The 17,540-nt window shown below is 39.4% G+C and overlaps 1 protein-coding gene across 1 annotated transcript in view; it reads left to right on the top strand.

Annotated features, from left to right (window-relative positions):
• The window catches only part of LOC100772423 (cell surface glycoprotein CD200 receptor 2-like), a 35,107-nt gene that overhangs the window by 798 nt on the left and 16,769 nt on the right, over positions 1-17,540 (top strand). The window lies entirely within an intron of this gene.

Raw genomic sequence — 17,540 nt, 5'->3', positions numbered from 1 at the left:
CCCTAAGAGAGATACACTGTTCACCTGCAAAGTCTGAAAATGCTTTCTTGAGATGTAGTTGTCTAAGGAAATCATTGTCAAATCAGTAGCTGATTAGCAAGCTAAATAGACATGGCAGCAGGCACAAATAATGAGAAATATAAACTTTAAAAATTAATGTAGAAAAGTCACTGGGCAAAAAGTACTGACCACGAGCAACAGAAATCCTAAGGGAGAAAGAAGAATCTGAATTCCAGGCAGCTGTATTATAACCTAATATGCAAATGTTTATCTTTAACAATTAAAAAAATGAGGAAGGCAAAGAAACAGGAAATCATAGCCAGAAAGAGGAAATAGGAAATATCTCTAAGGAAGCACAGATAACTTAACTCATGATTAAAAAATCAATTTATTTTAGCCGGGTAGTGGTAGCAAATGCCTTTAATCCCAGCACTCAGGAGGCAGAGTCAGGCAGATCTCTGTGAGTTCGAGGCCAAGCTGGTCTACAAAGCTACACAGAGAAACCCTGTGTCAAAAAAAAACAAACTAAAAAAACTAAGCATTTTGAATATGTTTAAAGAACTGAAGAAAGCCACAGAGAAACAAAACCAAATAAAAGATCAAATGTGAGAGGAGAATCAAATAGAAACTCTGGAGCTCTGAAGAAGAATAACTAAGTTAAAATATTCTCTAGAGAAGCTCCAAAGGAGATCTGGACATGCCAAGGAAGCAGAAAGCATGATGAAGGGGGCTTGAACTGAAGGAAAAGAAAAGAACCCTGGATACTGTGGAATAGCATCAAAGGATTCATGACGTTCAAGCAACAGTCAGAAGAAATGGCAGTCAGAGAGAAAATGGCAGAAAGATCTGAAGGAATGAAAAAGTTCCCCAACTTGAGAAAGGTTGGGCTTTTCACATTCAATCATTTCAAGGAACTCCAAATATTATAAGCACAAAGACATCCATATTGTAGCACATTGTAACCAAACTGTCAAAAGACAGAGGGATTCTTGGAATCTGTGTTGGGGTCTCTGAGGTCAGAGAGGGTAGAGTGCAGTGTTCACTGGTTCTGCAGCCTCCCTCAAACCCAGAGACAATGAGACATAGCAGGGAGTCAAGTCAAGCAAGATCTCATTTATTTCTTTCTTTATTTAACAGCAAAGCCCTCTTAAAATGAAAAACCGCAGGGCGGGAAAAGTATTACCCAGTTATTTTAAAGGAATTCCTATTATGTGTCTGGTGTCCTGACCCCCTCTTGGGCACAGTCTGCAAGTGTGATGACTCATCCAGTGTGAGTTTAGGCCTGGTGTCCACCGAGGCCAGGAAAGGGCATCAGATTCCCTGTAATCGGAGTTACAGATGGTTCTGATCTGCTGTGTGGGTGCTGGGAACTGAAACTAGGTCCTCTGCAAGAGCAGCCAGTGTTCGTAGATGAAGAACCATCTCTCTAGCCCTATAAATTTAACTACAGTTATCATAACCAAAACCTCAAAAGGGATATGAGAAAGAAAATAACACTAGAAAAAAATCAAATAAAAAAGAATTATGAAAGAGTTGAGAAAAACTGATGTATAAGACAGAAAGAAAATAAATGAAAAGGGAGCAAGAGTTAGTTCTTTCCTAAAATTATGTTACCGATTAAACTTTTCAGTTAAATGTCAGAGGTTAGCAGAATGGGAGGGCACCTAACATGATCCAATTATATGCCATCTATAAGAGAGTAACTTTAGAACAAAAGATGCAAATAGGTTGCCAATGCAAGAATGAAAAATATATATTTATGTAAATTGTATCCATACTATATTAGTCAAGGTTCTGCAGAATCACAGAACTTATGGAATGAATCTCTCTCATCTCTATCTATATTTATCTCTATCTATCTCTATCTCTATCTCTATCTGTTTATAGGTTCTCTCTCTTCTCTGTGATTTTCTGTCTACCATAGGGTAATGCAGCAATAAAGCTCCCCACATAGGGCAAACCCCTCAGTCCTAGGCTTTCTAGCATTTAGAACTATGAGACAAATACATTTATTTTTTTTTATGTTACTTAGTCTCTGCTATCCTGTTATCTGGTATCAAATGGACAAAAGTAGCTTGTGTCTGTCCATAGAAGAGATATTGCTGGACAAATGGTCTATGTCCTATGTGAGGCCATTCAGAGAGGAAAGGTTATATCCAGGGTCCAGGTCTTAGGCTGGAGCAATGTCATTTGCAAGGTGGGACAACACTATCATTATTAAGTGGATGCCAACTCAGGTTGATGTGGGTCTTGCTTCTGTGGCTCTGACATTGTGTCTTAGGATTGCTATTACTGTGATGAAAACAGCATGGCCAAAGGCAACTTGAGGGAGGAAAGGGTTTATTTGGCTTATGTATCTCACATAACAGTCCATTGATCGAGTAAGCCAGTAAGCAACAGTCCTCCATGAGCTCTGCATCAGCTCCTGCCTCCATGTCCCTCCCAACATCCCTCTGACTCACCCCCAATTCTTGCTGTGGTTTCCATCAATGTGACAGGTATTCTTGATTGACAAGTTGACTACATCCAGAATTATGTAGCTTAAATCCCCAAGTAGCTGGGCACTCCTATGTGGGATTTGTTTTTTTAACTGATCATTTGAGGTGGGATGAAAAAAAGAAGCTTTTTTTTTTTCTTTTTTTTTGCTTGCCCTCATTCTCACTGGCAAGTTTATCTATCCTGCTACTGAAGCATTCCTTCACTGATGTTAGAGCCTACCTATATGGATTCTGTCATATACTGAAGACCAGTTGAGACATCCAGCCTCATGGGCTGAACAACTACTGAATTCTTGGACTTTCCACTGGGAGACAGCCTAGGCCCTGCCTGGGATGATATGATAGACTTTGGAGATCCCCCATGGAGGGTCACACCCTCCCTGGGGAGCAGAGGGGGGATGGGGTGGGGGCTTGGGGTGTTGGTGGAGGAGGAGGGGAGGGAGAGGGAGATGGGATTGACATGTGAAGAAAAATCTTGTTACTAATTAAAAAAATAATAAAATAAAAAAATCGCAGAATTACATCAGTAGGTATGGGTCGGATCCTGATTGGTTGACATTTGGGGAACAATTAGGGAAATTTCCCAGAGTCAGGGCAACTGGTTTGTTAGTATTTTTGATTGGTTGGCTACAGATGGGAGCATTGGTGGTTTCTATGGCTTTTTCTGTTATTTGCAGGTAGCCTGTTCTCATTGGTTGGTGCTGGGAGGGAGCATTCTGTGGTGTCTACGGCTTTGTCTGTTACTTGGAAGTGGTTTGTTGCTAAACATGCTATCCAGGCACTTACTAAGTCTAAGAGCAAAGACGTCTTAAAGTTTTGTTCACACTACAAGAACTAGAGGCTAGGGGTCTGGTTTTGTTTTGAAGGCTTTTCCACAACCTTTACATTTATATAGTTTCTCTCTAATATGAATAATAAGAGTTGAATGGGAACTTAAGGCTTTGCCACATTCACACAATTTCTCCCCAGTGAGATTTATTAAAAGTGAAGCCTTTGAGTTTTAGTTTACCTCTTTCAATGTGGATATTAGCTGTTAAATACATGTTAACTAAGCTATAACCTGTGGACCAAGCGAGGTTAGGTATATAGGAAAGGACTAGGGGGGTCATGGATCTCCTTGGGAGAGGGAAGTTGAATAGATTTTATGGGTGGACTGGGGGGCAGGAGGTAATGGGAACAGCAGGATCAGGAGGGGACTGGGAGGGGACATGGAATTCAGGGAAAGATAGCTAGAATGGAGGGGCATTTGGGGGATAGTATGGAAAACTAGTATGGTGGAAACTTCTTAAAAATATATGAAGATAATCCTAATGAAGTCTTCAAACAATGAGGGAGACAGAGTCCCAACTGGCCATCTCTTGTCATCAAATGAAGCTTCCAGTACTGGGATTGGGTTACAATCAATTGAGTTGTTGACCAAAGGGGCCCGTGAAAATCCCCAGACAACCTGGGCTGTTGCCAAGACAATAGGCTGCTCTCCACAAACTGACAGTAAGGCCCCATTGCTGAAGAAAACACTTATGTAACTCATTGAACATGGAGAGGTTGACCTTGTGCCTACATAGAACTTTCACCCATACATTCTAGTGTCTGGTATTCTGCAGGCTACCAAAAGAGAAAGTTAAGCACCAATCCAGTCACCACAAAACCTTTGATCTACAATCTGTTCTGCCTGCAAAATATGCTTGGGCAATGAAGGCATAAAGTAAAGGATGTGGAAGTAACCAACCACTGTTTGATTTGATAAAAGGCCATTCCATGAGGTAGAGCCAATACCTAACACTGCTTAGGTGACCAAGACCAGAAACTAGCTAGCCGAGATACCTAGGGTCTGAATACTGCTGGTCTGAAAAAACCAAAGTAACAATAAAATGACTTCTAATGATACTCTTCTATACTCAGGGATTAGTGCTTTATAAAGCCATCATCAGAGAAGCTTCCTCCTACAGCAGATGGGAAAAAAATACAGAAACCCACAGCCAGACATTACACACACACACACACACACACACACACACACACACACACACAGACACAGAGAGAGAGAGAGAGAGAGAGAGAGAGAGAGAGAGAGAGAGAGAGAGAGAGAGACAGAGACAGAGACAGAGAGACAGAGACTGAGACCCAGAGAGAAATTGGAACACACATCTCTACATGGAATGGCTCTATCAAACCCCTCCCCTCAGTGCTCTGGGAACCCTGCTGAAGAAAAGATGGAAAGAGTGTAAGAGCCAGAGGGAATGGAAAACACCAGGATAAAAAAGCCTTCTAAATCAGCTAAGCAAAGCTCATATGACCTTACAATGACTGCGGCAGCAATCATAAGGCTACCAGGCTCTGCACCGGGTCTTCTGTGAACATGTTATAGCTTTTAGTTCAATATTTTTATGGGAATCCTGAGAATGTGAACACGTAGGTCTCTGATTCTTGTGCCTTCTCTTAGACTTTTCTCCCTATGTTGATTTCCTTGTTCAGCCTTAGTGTGATGGTTTTTGTTAATCTTATATTTTATTTTGTTATGTTTTGTGGTTCTACCTTAGAAGTCTTTTTTTTTTTTTCTAATGAGAGGCAGAAACGGAGTGGATTTGGATGGGAGTGGAGGTGGGGAGGAACTGGGAGGAGTAGCGGGAAGAGAAACTGAAATAAGGATATACTGCATGAGAAAAGAATCTATTTTTAATAAAAGGGGAAAATACTGTCCTACAGATAACCATGCTCAGGTCTTGTGAGGTTATTCAAAGTCAACAACCTCAGCCCTACTCCCTGGCCTTACCCCTGGCTTTTCACACATGAGCTACTGATCCAGCTTGCTGTTCTCCTGTTGTTGGGCACAAGTCCTCTGTGATGCTACACAGCAGCTTTCTCTTTCTTGGGGCTGTAAGTAAGTAAATAAGTAAGTAAGTAAGTAAGTAAGTAAGTAAGTAAGTAAGTAAGTAAGTAAGTAAGTAAAAGCCTTTTGGCTCTCTGAGTGTCGTTGTGCTGTGGTTTGTCATCACAGGACTCTAAATTTTCTAATTCAGGAAGGAAGGATCTTGTCCTTGCCTGTTTCCTAGCTTCTGGGGGCCTGCTGATCCTTGTTTCTTGACTTGTAGAAGACACACATCTCTGTCTTTGTTTTGTCTTGACAGGAACGTTTCCGTATATGCATGTATATGCCCATTCTTCTTTCATAAGGATGCCAGCCACACTCAACCTATCCCAACCCTGTATAGTTTCATTTTAACTAGTTACAGATGAAATGACTTTATTTGAAAATAAGACCACATTCTCAGGTTTTGGTACATAATTTTAAGATAAAAAAGGAGGGACAGGCAGGCAGTAACCCACTAACAGGAAGTTTAAAGTCACACTACTGTATGATCCATCGCTTTTATTTGTATGTATATATCCAAGAGAATAGGTGCCATAGAGACCAAAAAGTATGTGCAAGAATTCTCATAGAAGCTTTATATATTAGTCATCAAAGAAAGCAAATCAAATTCACAGAGAAACTGATGAATGAATTATGATATATTCTTTGGTAAGTCCAAACCAGTATGCAGGGATGAACACACTAATGCATTTTGTTTATGTGGAGCTCAGTAACTGGCACAATAGGCAAACTGTGAGAGGTGATAGGGCCCGGTTTGCCTCTTGAGAAGGAGAACAAAGGAAAAGTATGTCAGGAACTTTGAGTAACAAAATATTAGCACCTTGGTTTGAAAATTTTGCCAATGCTTGTCCAAGTTCATACAGATGCACAGATTCATCAGCTGTACACATAGTATTCAATCATTTTCCAGTATATGACTTATTCTTTAAAACTGCATTAAAAAGAGAATTGCCATAAAATGTGTCTTAATGTCTTAATATCGTGAGAAAATGAATGAGTTAAGCTTTGGCTTTTTTCTTTATCACTCAGCAAACATCACCGCACCTATTTCCTATGCAGGCATAATCATCCAACAGCATATAAAATGGAGATGAAGAAAGAGAAGCAAAATGAGGAAGAAAAGTCACCCTTAAATCTGGTGAACTGAGCACAAAGAAAGTTGACCTCGAGGAAGAGATTCACTGAGTCCGTCCAGGGTTATGGTGATTTGTGTTTAACTAGAAATCCCTCCAGATGAATGCTCTGGGCAGGACTTTGGCTTTGGGGATACTGATCTCCATCATGATTTTGGTGACAGATGGGACTGGTGAGTGACATTCTGAGATTTTTAGGAAATGGAATTATCTTTCTGGCTGACTTTAGACTATAATAATCCTCCTGTCTCAGCCTCCTTACTCTTGGAATTACAGGCATACACCTTTGTTGCAGGCTAACAAGGTCACTTTAACACTCTATAGGTTATTTTAAAGCTGATTGTTCTTTTTTTTTAAATGCTTATTTTACATAACAGTTTCCCCTCTCTCCTTTCCTCATGTTCCCTCCCTGCACCTCCTTTCTACTCTGCTCCACCATCCACTCCTCAGAAGGGAGCAGGCCTCCCATGGAGAGTCACAAAGCCTGGTACATTGAGGCAGGACCAAACTCCTCCTCCCTGCATCAAGGCTGAGCAAGGAAGGCATCCCACCATAGAGAATGGGCTCAAAAAAGCCATAAGGCTGATTATCTTCAATAAGCAGATTTGCTATAAGTATTCCATGGAATAGATTATTCTATTAGTCATTATCATGAATTTGAAGATTAGTGACTGCCTAAAAAGAAATGTTTTGCTACACTTCTTGCTTGTCCCATCTTTAAGGCTGAAACATATCAGAAAAAAGCAAACAAATAGAAACAGATCAGAACCTTTAAGAAGGGAATCAGCGGGACCCAGAGTAAAGTGGAGGCACTAAACATAGCTAGGAAGGGACAGTTCTCCAGTATAATAAGGGAAAGAGGGACAAGGTGGCCTGGGTGCAGGTCAGCTTATGGATTGTTGTCATAGATTATGGAGCCTGTCTTTTTTCATTTTTTAATTTAAATTAAAAACAATTTTATTTTACATGCAAATCTCTGTTTTCTCTATCCCCCATCCTCCCATTCTCCCACCATCTCTCCGTTCCACCCCCATTCACTCCTCAAAGAGGGCGAGTCCTCCCATGGGGGATCATCAAAGTCTGTTACATCATCTGAGTCAGGATCGAGGCCCTCCCCACTGTATCTAGGCTGAGAGACTATCCCTCCATAGGGAATGGTCTCCAAAAAGCTGTTCATACACTAGGAATAGATACAGGTTCCACTGTCAGCAGCCTCATAACTGCCCATGCCCCCCTACGGATACCCACATTCGGGGGCCTGGTTCAGTCCTAGGCAGGTACCCCAGCTATCAGTCTGGGGTCCATGAGCTTCACCTGGTTCAGTTCAGCTGTTTTTGTGGGTTTCCCCAGCATGGTCTTGATCCCTTTGCTCATCATTCCTCCCTCTCTACAACTGGATTCCAGGAGTTTGGCTCAGTGCTTAGCTGTGAATCTCTGCTTCTGCTTCCATCAGCTACTGATGAAGGTTCTATGATGGTAGTCATTTAAGGTATTCATCAATCTCATTATAGGTAGCCTCTTCACTATTGCTTAGATTCTTAGTTGGGGTCATCCTTGTGGATGGCTCCCCCTATGTAGGTCTCTCATTCCTTGCTCTCTTTCTCTGTTCTTCCCCCAACTAGATCTTCCTGATCCCTTATGTTCTCCTCTCCCCTCCTCTTCTCCCCTCCTGTCTTCCCACCCCTGTACTGACAATTTACTTAGGAGATCCTCTCCCTTTCCCCTTCTGGGGGTGTCCATGTATGTCTCTCTTAGGGTCCTATGGTGTCTGTCTTAAAGCATTTGAAGTATAAAGCATTTGAAGTAAAGCTATTGGAATTTACCAATAGAAAGAGGGGGCAACATAAGGAGTAAGGAATGGAGTCTGTGAAATAATCATCACAAAGATTGGACAGGCCAGTGTGCTAGCTGAGTGTTAGAACTCTAGTCTTAGCTCTGCTTCACCAGGAGCACAGTTCCTAAGCAGGCTGATCAATGTGAAAGCAAATTGACTTTTCTTTCAATACAAAAATACCAGTATATTTTCTTCTATTTCAAAATGTATAAGATGCAAGTCTGACATAAATTACCACATTAATAATCCATTGTCAACAATTACGAAAGCATGAGAGACCTTTATATGAAGTTAATTTAACCATCTTCAAATTATTAAAAATATATATGTATGTATTTAGTGTGGTGTGTGTGTGTGTGTGTGTGTGTGTGTGTGTGTGTGTGGTGTGTGTGTGTGTACCCATGACATAGCATTTGTGTGCAGATCACAGGACAACTGTAGGCATGGATTCCAGGGATTAAACTCAGGTCTTCAGGTGTGGATGCACATACCTTTACCTTCTGAGCCATCTTGTTGACCCCTGACATTCTTAAAGGTAGAGATCTGTATTGTGATCCAGTACACAATCAACTTTGATGAAAGTACCTGGGTCATTCGAAAAATACATATGATGTACATTGAAATTGTTTTATTAATGTCTCCTTAGTCACTAAAATTGATACTGTTATTGATATATTATTCTATGTCTATACTACTTCTTAAAATTCTGATTGTTCCATCCATTTCTGAGGAAGAGCTGTCAAAACCTCTGTCTATGTTTGTGAAACTATCTACATGTCTCTTCAATTTAGTTAAGTTTTGCTTTATGTGGTTGAAGCTTCATTATTATGATATGTACTTAATCATGACAATTAACATTGCACAAATTTTAAAATGACTAGTAGCATTTTTTGCTTTTGAATAATTTTTCTGTTATTAATGTAGACTCTAGTTTCTCTCTTCCCTTCTCCTTCCTGCACCTCTCCCATGTTGTGTGAAGTTAATATTTTGCCCCCAGAAGTTTGTGGTGTAGTTCTATGGTGTTTTACAGTTATTAACAGTAATGCCTGTAACTACCTGTCGAACATGGTTAAAAGAATGACCCATGGTGAACAGTACCTTGTTGGATGTCAGATTCTAACTATAGAATCCAGTTTGGTGTCAAGATTGCTGAGTGCTGTCCTCAGTGGACTTTGACTCTGGATATGGTCTCCTGCCTTGCTTTTATGCTTTTGCAGATACAATCTACGTGCCAGGCACATTGTGTTTAAATTGGTCTGTTGTGAGAAATTTCTTGAAAAGGGCTGCTTTGTCAATGTTAATTATGTGCTTACTGGCAATTATTTGCATGTTTTTCTGAATTCAAACAACTTTTTTTTGTATCATTGTTTTCTTAGTTACATGAAATAAATACGTGAAAGTATATTTAAACTGAAGTCCAGTTGTCTACAGCATTAGACTGTAGTCAACTCTATCCTTTAAGGTCTTCAAATCCCAGGTCCCACAGACACAGATCTACACAGGTCAATGAATGTCAACACTATCAACACTCCATATGCATGCACATATCACCAGTCATTTTAATTTTGGTCATGCTTCTAGGTAAATAGTGATTATTTTTCTGTGTTTTCGATTGGCATTACTTTCTATTACTACTCATTTCCTTGTGTCTACTAGCCATTTACTACCATTATTCTTGTGAAGTGTTTGTTCAAATAAGCTTTCTAGTTTTCAAATCTGGTTTTTAACGTGATTGAATAGTTCATTGAGAGTTCTTCATGGGTGAGTGTTAGATTGTATCAAATGCTTCTTTGGTATCTACTGATAATGATCACATGACTTTTCTCCTTAGCCTGTTGGTGTGATGGCTCTCTGAATGTTGCATCCCTGAGATAAATCCCACTGGTCATGTTTTATGACCCTTTTATAAGTTCATGAATTTGATTAGCTAATAGTTTTGTGAACTTCTAATCCTTGGACTTCTAACTCCCAATTGCTAGAATTACATGTACAAGTTACCATGTCCAGTTCTGTGCAGGGCTAGGGAATTGAACTCAGGGCTTTGCGTATGCTAAACAAGCACTCTACCCAAGCCCTCAGTTCTAGTAACCTATTTCTTTCAAATACCAAGTGATATTGCCATTTTCAAATGTGATATAATATATTTACGTATTTATTTACTAAGGAATCTGTTGTTGCTTTCCAAATTTTGGCAATTAAGATGGAAGCTAATATAGATTCTTAGCAGCAATGTATAAGGGCTACCCTTTCTCTATATCCTTATTTGCATGTGTGTGGTTGTTTTCCTTTTCTTTATTGTTAAAATAAATTTTCTATTTTATTTAATTAAAATATTATTACAATATTTCCCACTCCCTCTCCTACCTCCAGCCTGTAATTGTTTTCTGATTGGAGTAATATTTAATCTCAATATATTTTTAATTTTCATTTCTGTGACAGCTAATAATATTGAATACTTTTATATGTTTATTATTTACTTGCACTCCTTTTGTGAGAATTGTCTATTCATTTCATTAACTCACTTGTTAATTGGGTCATTTGACGCTTTTGTTACATTTATTAATCTTTTTTTTATCTTCTCTGTGTTAGTCCTCCATTGGATATATAGTTAGCAAAGATGTCTCTCCCATTCTGTAGGCTGCCTTTTCACTCAATTATTCCCCTTGCTGTACTGAAATTTCTTAATTTAATAAAAATCTCTCTTGTCAATTGCTGGCCTTATTTCCTGAGTGACTAAAATCTTTGTCTATTGTTATATCTTGAATGTTTCTTCTACTTTTCTCTCTAACAATGTCACAGTTTCAGGGCTGTATTGTCTTTGCTCCATTTGAAGTTGATTCTTATGTGACACGAGAGGTAGGAATCTGCTTTTATCCATCTATATATGGATATCCAGTTTCACAGCACTATTTTTGATAAGGTTATCTTCCTCCAATGTATATTTCTGATATTTTTGCTAGAAATCAGGTGGCTGTATTGAGAAGGCTATTGGTTCAGCTCCACAAACTTATGGGAAGGCTCTCTGCTGAAGACCACATTTATATAACTCATTGAACATGGAGAAATCAAGCTGGTGCCGACCTAGAACCTTCACCCCTGCTGATTAGTGATCATAAGAGTGGAAGGTATTCTGCATGTTACCACAGGAAGAAGTAACAGTACTAACCAGGATGTCTCCATCAAATCCCTTCTGCCAAGGCTCAGGCAACTCTGCTCAAGAGGAGGCAGAAAGATTTCAAGAGTCAGCGGGAAGGGAAGACAGCAAGGAAACAAGACCTAGACACGGAAGGACTGATACATGGATTCTCAGAGACCCTGGCAACATGAACACAGCCTGTAAAGGTCTAACCCAGATGGGGTCCCAATGCTGAGAGAGGAAGTGGACAGAGCCCTGTCCCTAACCTGAAAACTGTCTCAAATTGACAAGCGTGCACAAAGGAAAACTTGTTTTTTTCCAACGGAGTCTCACTGGGTATATAAACCACACTTAAGGGTAGGCCTCGCGCCCAGCAGTAGATGACCAACACAAAATTAACTTAATAGTATTGTGTGTGTGCATGTGCGTGTGCGTGTGCGTGTGCGTGTGCGTGTGCGTGTGCGTGTGCGTGTGCGTGTGCGTGTGCGTGTGCGTGTGTGTGTGATAATGTTTTGTCTGGGAATATTTATTTTTAACTTTATAGGTCTTTGCTTACATATTATGGTTTCTGGTTTTGTGCTTTTATGGGATTTCTTTGTGTGAGAATTTGTGTGTCTCTATGTTTCTTGTGCTTTTTTGTTGGCATGCTCTCTCTCTTTTCCTGTTCATTTGTTTGTTTCCTCCAATTCTGTCTTGTTTTTATTTATTGTTATTATATTACTACTACTAGTTTTTAGATGTCTGCTGTTTATTTTCTAAGGAGAGAGAGCAGGAAAGTGTGTGGATTTGGGTAGGTAAGGATATGAAGAAGGGAAATTGATCAGAATCTGTTTTTACATGTTTTTCCTTTTCAATATTTTTTCCCTTTTCTCAAACAGCCACACAGCTGGAAACCTTGCCTGGCTATAGAAGATGGCCAGTTCAAGCTCTGTATCTCCCATTACTAGACTTTACTAGGGTCACTTCTGTAGATTCTAGGAAGTGTCCACTGTACTAGGTTTTCTACATAGTTCCCCATTTCCACCAATTCCAGTCATCTCTCCCAGTACTCTCCCCTTCCATCCGTTTCACACGAATCCTCCTGTTCCTGCCCTCACTCTCCCCCAGTCCTTCCATAAAATCTATTCTACTTCCCCTTCCCATGGATGTCTATGAGTTCCCCCCCCTTTGGGCCCTCCTTGTTACTTAGCCTCTCTGGGTCTATGGATTGTAGCGTGATTGTCTTTTAATTAACACCTAATATTCGCTTAAAGTGAGTGCATATCATATTTGTCTCTCTGGGTCTGGGTCATTTCACACGTTGATTTTTTCTATTTCTGTCCATTTACCTGCAAATTTCATGGTGTTATTTTTTAAACAGCTGAGGAATACTCTATTGTGTAAATATACAACATTTTCTTTATCCATTTGTTACTTGAGAGAGATCTCGGTTGTTTCCAGTTTCTGTTATTTTATCAATAATGCTTTTATGAACAGAGCTGAGCAAGTTTCCTTGTGGAATAGTAGGGTGTCCTTTGGGTATACGCCTAGGAGAGGTATGGCTGGGTCTGGAGGTAGGTCGATTCCCAATTTTCTGAGGAACTGGCATATTGATTTCCATTGTGGCTACAAAAGTTTACACTACCATCAGCAATGAGTGAGTGCTACCCTTATTCCATATACTTGCCAGCACGAGCTGTCACTTGTGCTGTTGATCCTAGCCATTCGATGGAATCTCAAAGTACTTTTGATTTGTATTTCTCCTGAGACTAAGGATGCTTAACATTTCTTTAAGTCTTTTTCAGCCATTTGAGATTCCTCTTAGAGGATTCTCTCAGGGGATTCTTGAGAATTCTGTTTAGATCTGTATCCCATTTTAAAAATTGGATTATTTGATTTGTTGATATCTAGTTTTTTTTATTCCTTATATATTTTGCATATTAGCCCTCTGTCAGATGTGGAGTTTGTAAAAATCCTTTTGCATTCTGTAGGTTGCTATTTTATCCTATTGATAGTGTTCTTTGCCTTACCAAAGCTTTTCAGTTTCATGAGGTCCCATTTATTGATTGTTGATCTCAGGGCTTGTGCTATCAGTGTTCTGTTTAGGAAGATGTCTCTTGCGACAGCGCATTCAAAGCTATCCCAACTTTGTCTTCTGTTAGGTTCAGTGTATCTAGTTTTATGTTGAGGTCTTTAATACACTTGGACTTGAGTTTTGTGCAGGGTCATAGAGGTTGAACTATGTGCATAATTCTACATGCTGACATCCAGTTAGACCAGCACCGTTTGTTGAAGATGCTTTCTTTTTTATTCCAGTGTGTATTTCTGGTTTCTTTAGCAAAAATCAGGTGTCCCTAGTCTTAGTATTTAGGCATCTGTACTGGCCTGTCCTTGGGGTTCTGACAGGACACGGCCTCACCTGCAGCCACTAAGTGCACCACCTGTGCATGCTCCGTTTTAAGAGGGCCCTGCCTACCTCCCATCCCTCTCTCTCTCTTTCTCTCCTTCTCTCTGTTCTGCTCTTTCTTCTCCCTCTCTGTCCCCAGCTTTCCTCTCTCCTATTTCCTGCTGCTCCTTTTTCTGGAGACCAGTCCTCCCCCTCCCCTTTCCCCTTCCCTCTTTTAATGATCCCTTTTCCTAATTAAAGATAAAAACCCTCTGCTTGAACCCTGTCTCATGGCATCTTTCTCTCACAAGCTGATTTTCTTAAATTATAACCCCCAGGAGTATAGATTTATATCTGGGTCTTCAGTTGGATTCTATTGATAAACCTTCCGGTTTTCATTACTATAGCTTGAAATCAGAGATGGTGATATTTTGGGAAGTTCTCTTATTGTACAGGATTGTTTTAGCTATCCTACTTTTTTTTGTTTTTCCATATGAAATTGACTACTGTTCTTTTAAGGTGTGTAAAGAATTATATTGGGACTCTGATGGGAATTGTATTGAATCTGTAGATTGTTTTTGATAGGGTGAGCATTTTTAGCATGGTTAATGCTATCAATCCATGAGCATGGAATATCTTCCATCTTCTGGTATCTTCTTTGATTTCTTTCTTCAAAGACTTGAAGTTTTGGTTATACAAGGCTTTCACTTGCCTTAGAATTGTTAGAATTACCTCATGTAGGGCAAAGCCCTGATTAGAGGTACTGCTGACCAAGCCTGCTTAGGCCTGGTCAGAGTTACGTAACAAGGGTTATGAAGGAGGGACACACGCACTCAGCTCTCTCTCTTTTGCCTGGCTGAGCTGACTAGGAAGCATTTCTGGGTCCGTCCTGCTCAGGTGCAAACCTGGTCACCCGCTCCCTTGTGAGAGTACTTTTTCCCAATAAACTATTGGTTATCAAACTATTTCTGACTCCACTTTGTAATCATCTATATCTGGTGTCAGAAGCCGGTGTGGTCAGCGGAACCTGTGACAAGGCCCAAGTGAGTGTGGTCAGTGGTACCTCTAATCAGGGTTTCTCCCTACAACCCCAAGATATTTTGTATCATTTGAGGTTATTGTGAATGGTATTTTTACCACCACCCCCGACGACTTCTTTCTCAGTCAATTTATCATTTGTATACAGGAGGGCTATTGATTGTTTTTAAGTTAGTCTTTTATCCAGATACTTTGCAGAAAGTGTTTATCAGTTACAGGAGTTTCCTGGTGGAGTTTTTAGATTCACTTATATACAATCACAACATCTGTAAATAAAAATACTTTGACTACTTCCCTTCCTATTTGTATCCCCTTGTTCTCCTTCAGTTGTCTTATTTTTCTAGCTAAGAATTCAAGTACTATATTGAATAGGTATGCAGAGTATGGAGACCCTTGTTTTGTTCCTTATTTCAGTGGAATTATTTTGAGTTTGTATCCATTTAATTTGATTTTGGCATAGGCTTGATATAAACAGCCTTTATTGTTTTTAGGTATGTCCCTTGTATCCCTTATCTCTCTAAGAATTTTAGAATGAAGGGGTGTTGGATTTTGTCCAGGGCTTTTTCAGCATCTAATGAAATAATCATGTAGTTTTTTTTTCTTTCAGTTTGTTTATATGGTTGATTACATTGACTGATTTTCATATGTTAAAAATCCCTGCACTTCTGAGAGAAGCCTACTCCATCATGGTAGATGACCAATTGATGTATTCTTGGATTCAGTTCATGAGTATTTTTGCATCTGCATTTATGAGGAAAAGCTGGTCTTTAATTCTTTCTTTGTTAAATCTTTGAATATCATATCAGCATATCTCAGAGAAGTTAAAGGAGAGCAATCTATCTGGGCTACACAAACTTAATTCTTAAGTTACCTGATTCAGACTCAGCCTGAAATCATGTACACAATGCAAGATGAAGCCGATGTCTAGAATTAGTACTCTATATGACCATTACTATCACAAGAGAAAGTTTAAATATAGATTACTTATTACTTTAAATATATACTATTTATATATGTTATATTACAAAATACATGTAAATGTAATAAATGTTAAATATATTATACATATTTAATAGTGTTATATGTTATATAAAATTACTATATGTATAGTAGTCTTGTAAATTTAGAGGTAATTTATACACCTTAGTAACAATAGAATGGTCCCTTAATTTTGGTTTTCTTCTGTCTCATCTCAGGTGGCTCTTCTGACATAAGACAGATTTTGACATAAGGAGATTTTGCAATCTCCTTTAACAGTCATGCTAGTGTGTAGAGAAGGAGAGAGCCATGCTCCAACTCCAAAACCAGCTTTGATTTTTAATTGAATTGGGACCATAAGCAGCCCATTTGCCTTTTATGTTTATAGAGAGCAGCAGAAGCAAATATTTGGGAAGATTTATGAAATTTTAACCTGTTAGAAATGCCTTATGCCAATACGCTAATTTTGCTCTTTTTTAAAAATTTTACTCTTTTTTCTTGGGACATTTTTGTCTGGATGATTCTTCCTGCTTCTTCAGATGTCTCATGTGTCCAATGGACTTCAGATTCCTTTGTTGGATGCTTTTATTCTCTTGAAAAGACAAAAACAAAACCCTTCCCCAATCTTAATTTCAAGGAGTTCCTTTTTTGTCAGGTTATACTTTTGTTAAGACAAAGTATTTTTTTGGCAACAGAAAAAGTGTTATCTTTTCATAATAAAATTATTTTATTTATTATCATTACTATTATTATTAATTACTTTCTTACTTGATCAAATGAAGGATTTTGTTAATCTTAGAAGTTAGTTTGAGTTGAATGAAACCTGTTTGATAAACTATTGCCTCTCTTAATCAAGAGGTGTCCCCTGTTTGAATTTAATCTTTGTCAGTTTTGATGGTTAACAATTGTTTCACAAGGTTGAGTCAGGGGAAGAAAGAAGATAACAAGAATGGAGATACCATAATAGAGGGAGACATTTTAGGTTTACAGAGAAATCAGGCACTAGGGAAATGTCTGGAGATCTACAAAGATGACACCAGCTAACAATCTAAGCAACAGAGGAGAGGCTACCTTAAATGCCCTCCCCTGATAATGAGATTGATGACTGACTTATATGCCACCCGATAGCCCTCATCCAGCAGCTGGTGGAAGTAGAAGCAGACACCCACAACTAATCACCGAACTGAACTGGAACCCAGACGCAGAGAAGGACAAGTGAAGAGCACAGGGCTCCAGACCAGGCTGGTGAAACCCACAGAAACAGCTGACCTGAACATTGGGGAACTCTTGCTCCCCAGACTAATAGCTGGATACCAGCATGGGACTGATCCAGACCCCAGGAACATGGGTTTCAGTGAGGAAACCTCGGAAATCTATGGGACCTCCTGTAGTTATTCAGTACTTATCCCTAGCACAGGTGTGGACTTTGGGAGCACATTCCACATAGAGGAATACTCCCTGAGCCAAGACACACAGGGGTGAGCCTACACCCTATTCTAAAGAATACAATAGACTCTGATGACAACCTATGGAAGGCCTCACCATCCAGGGGAAGCAGAAAGGATATGTGATAGGTAGGATTTTAGTTGGGAGTGTGATAGGGGAGGATGGGAGGGAGAAGGGAACTGGGATTGTCATGTCAAACAATCTTGTTTCTAATTCAAATAAAAAAATCTGAAAAAAAAC

The sequence above is a fragment of the Cricetulus griseus genome, chromosome 4, assembly GCF_003668045.3.
Source record: "Cricetulus griseus strain 17A/GY chromosome 4, alternate assembly CriGri-PICRH-1.0, whole genome shotgun sequence".
NCBI classification, from domain to species: Eukaryota; Metazoa; Chordata; class Mammalia; order Rodentia; family Cricetidae; genus Cricetulus; species Cricetulus griseus.
Note: the sequence above shows the minus strand (reverse complement) of the source record. Positions and strands in the feature narration are given on the sequence as shown.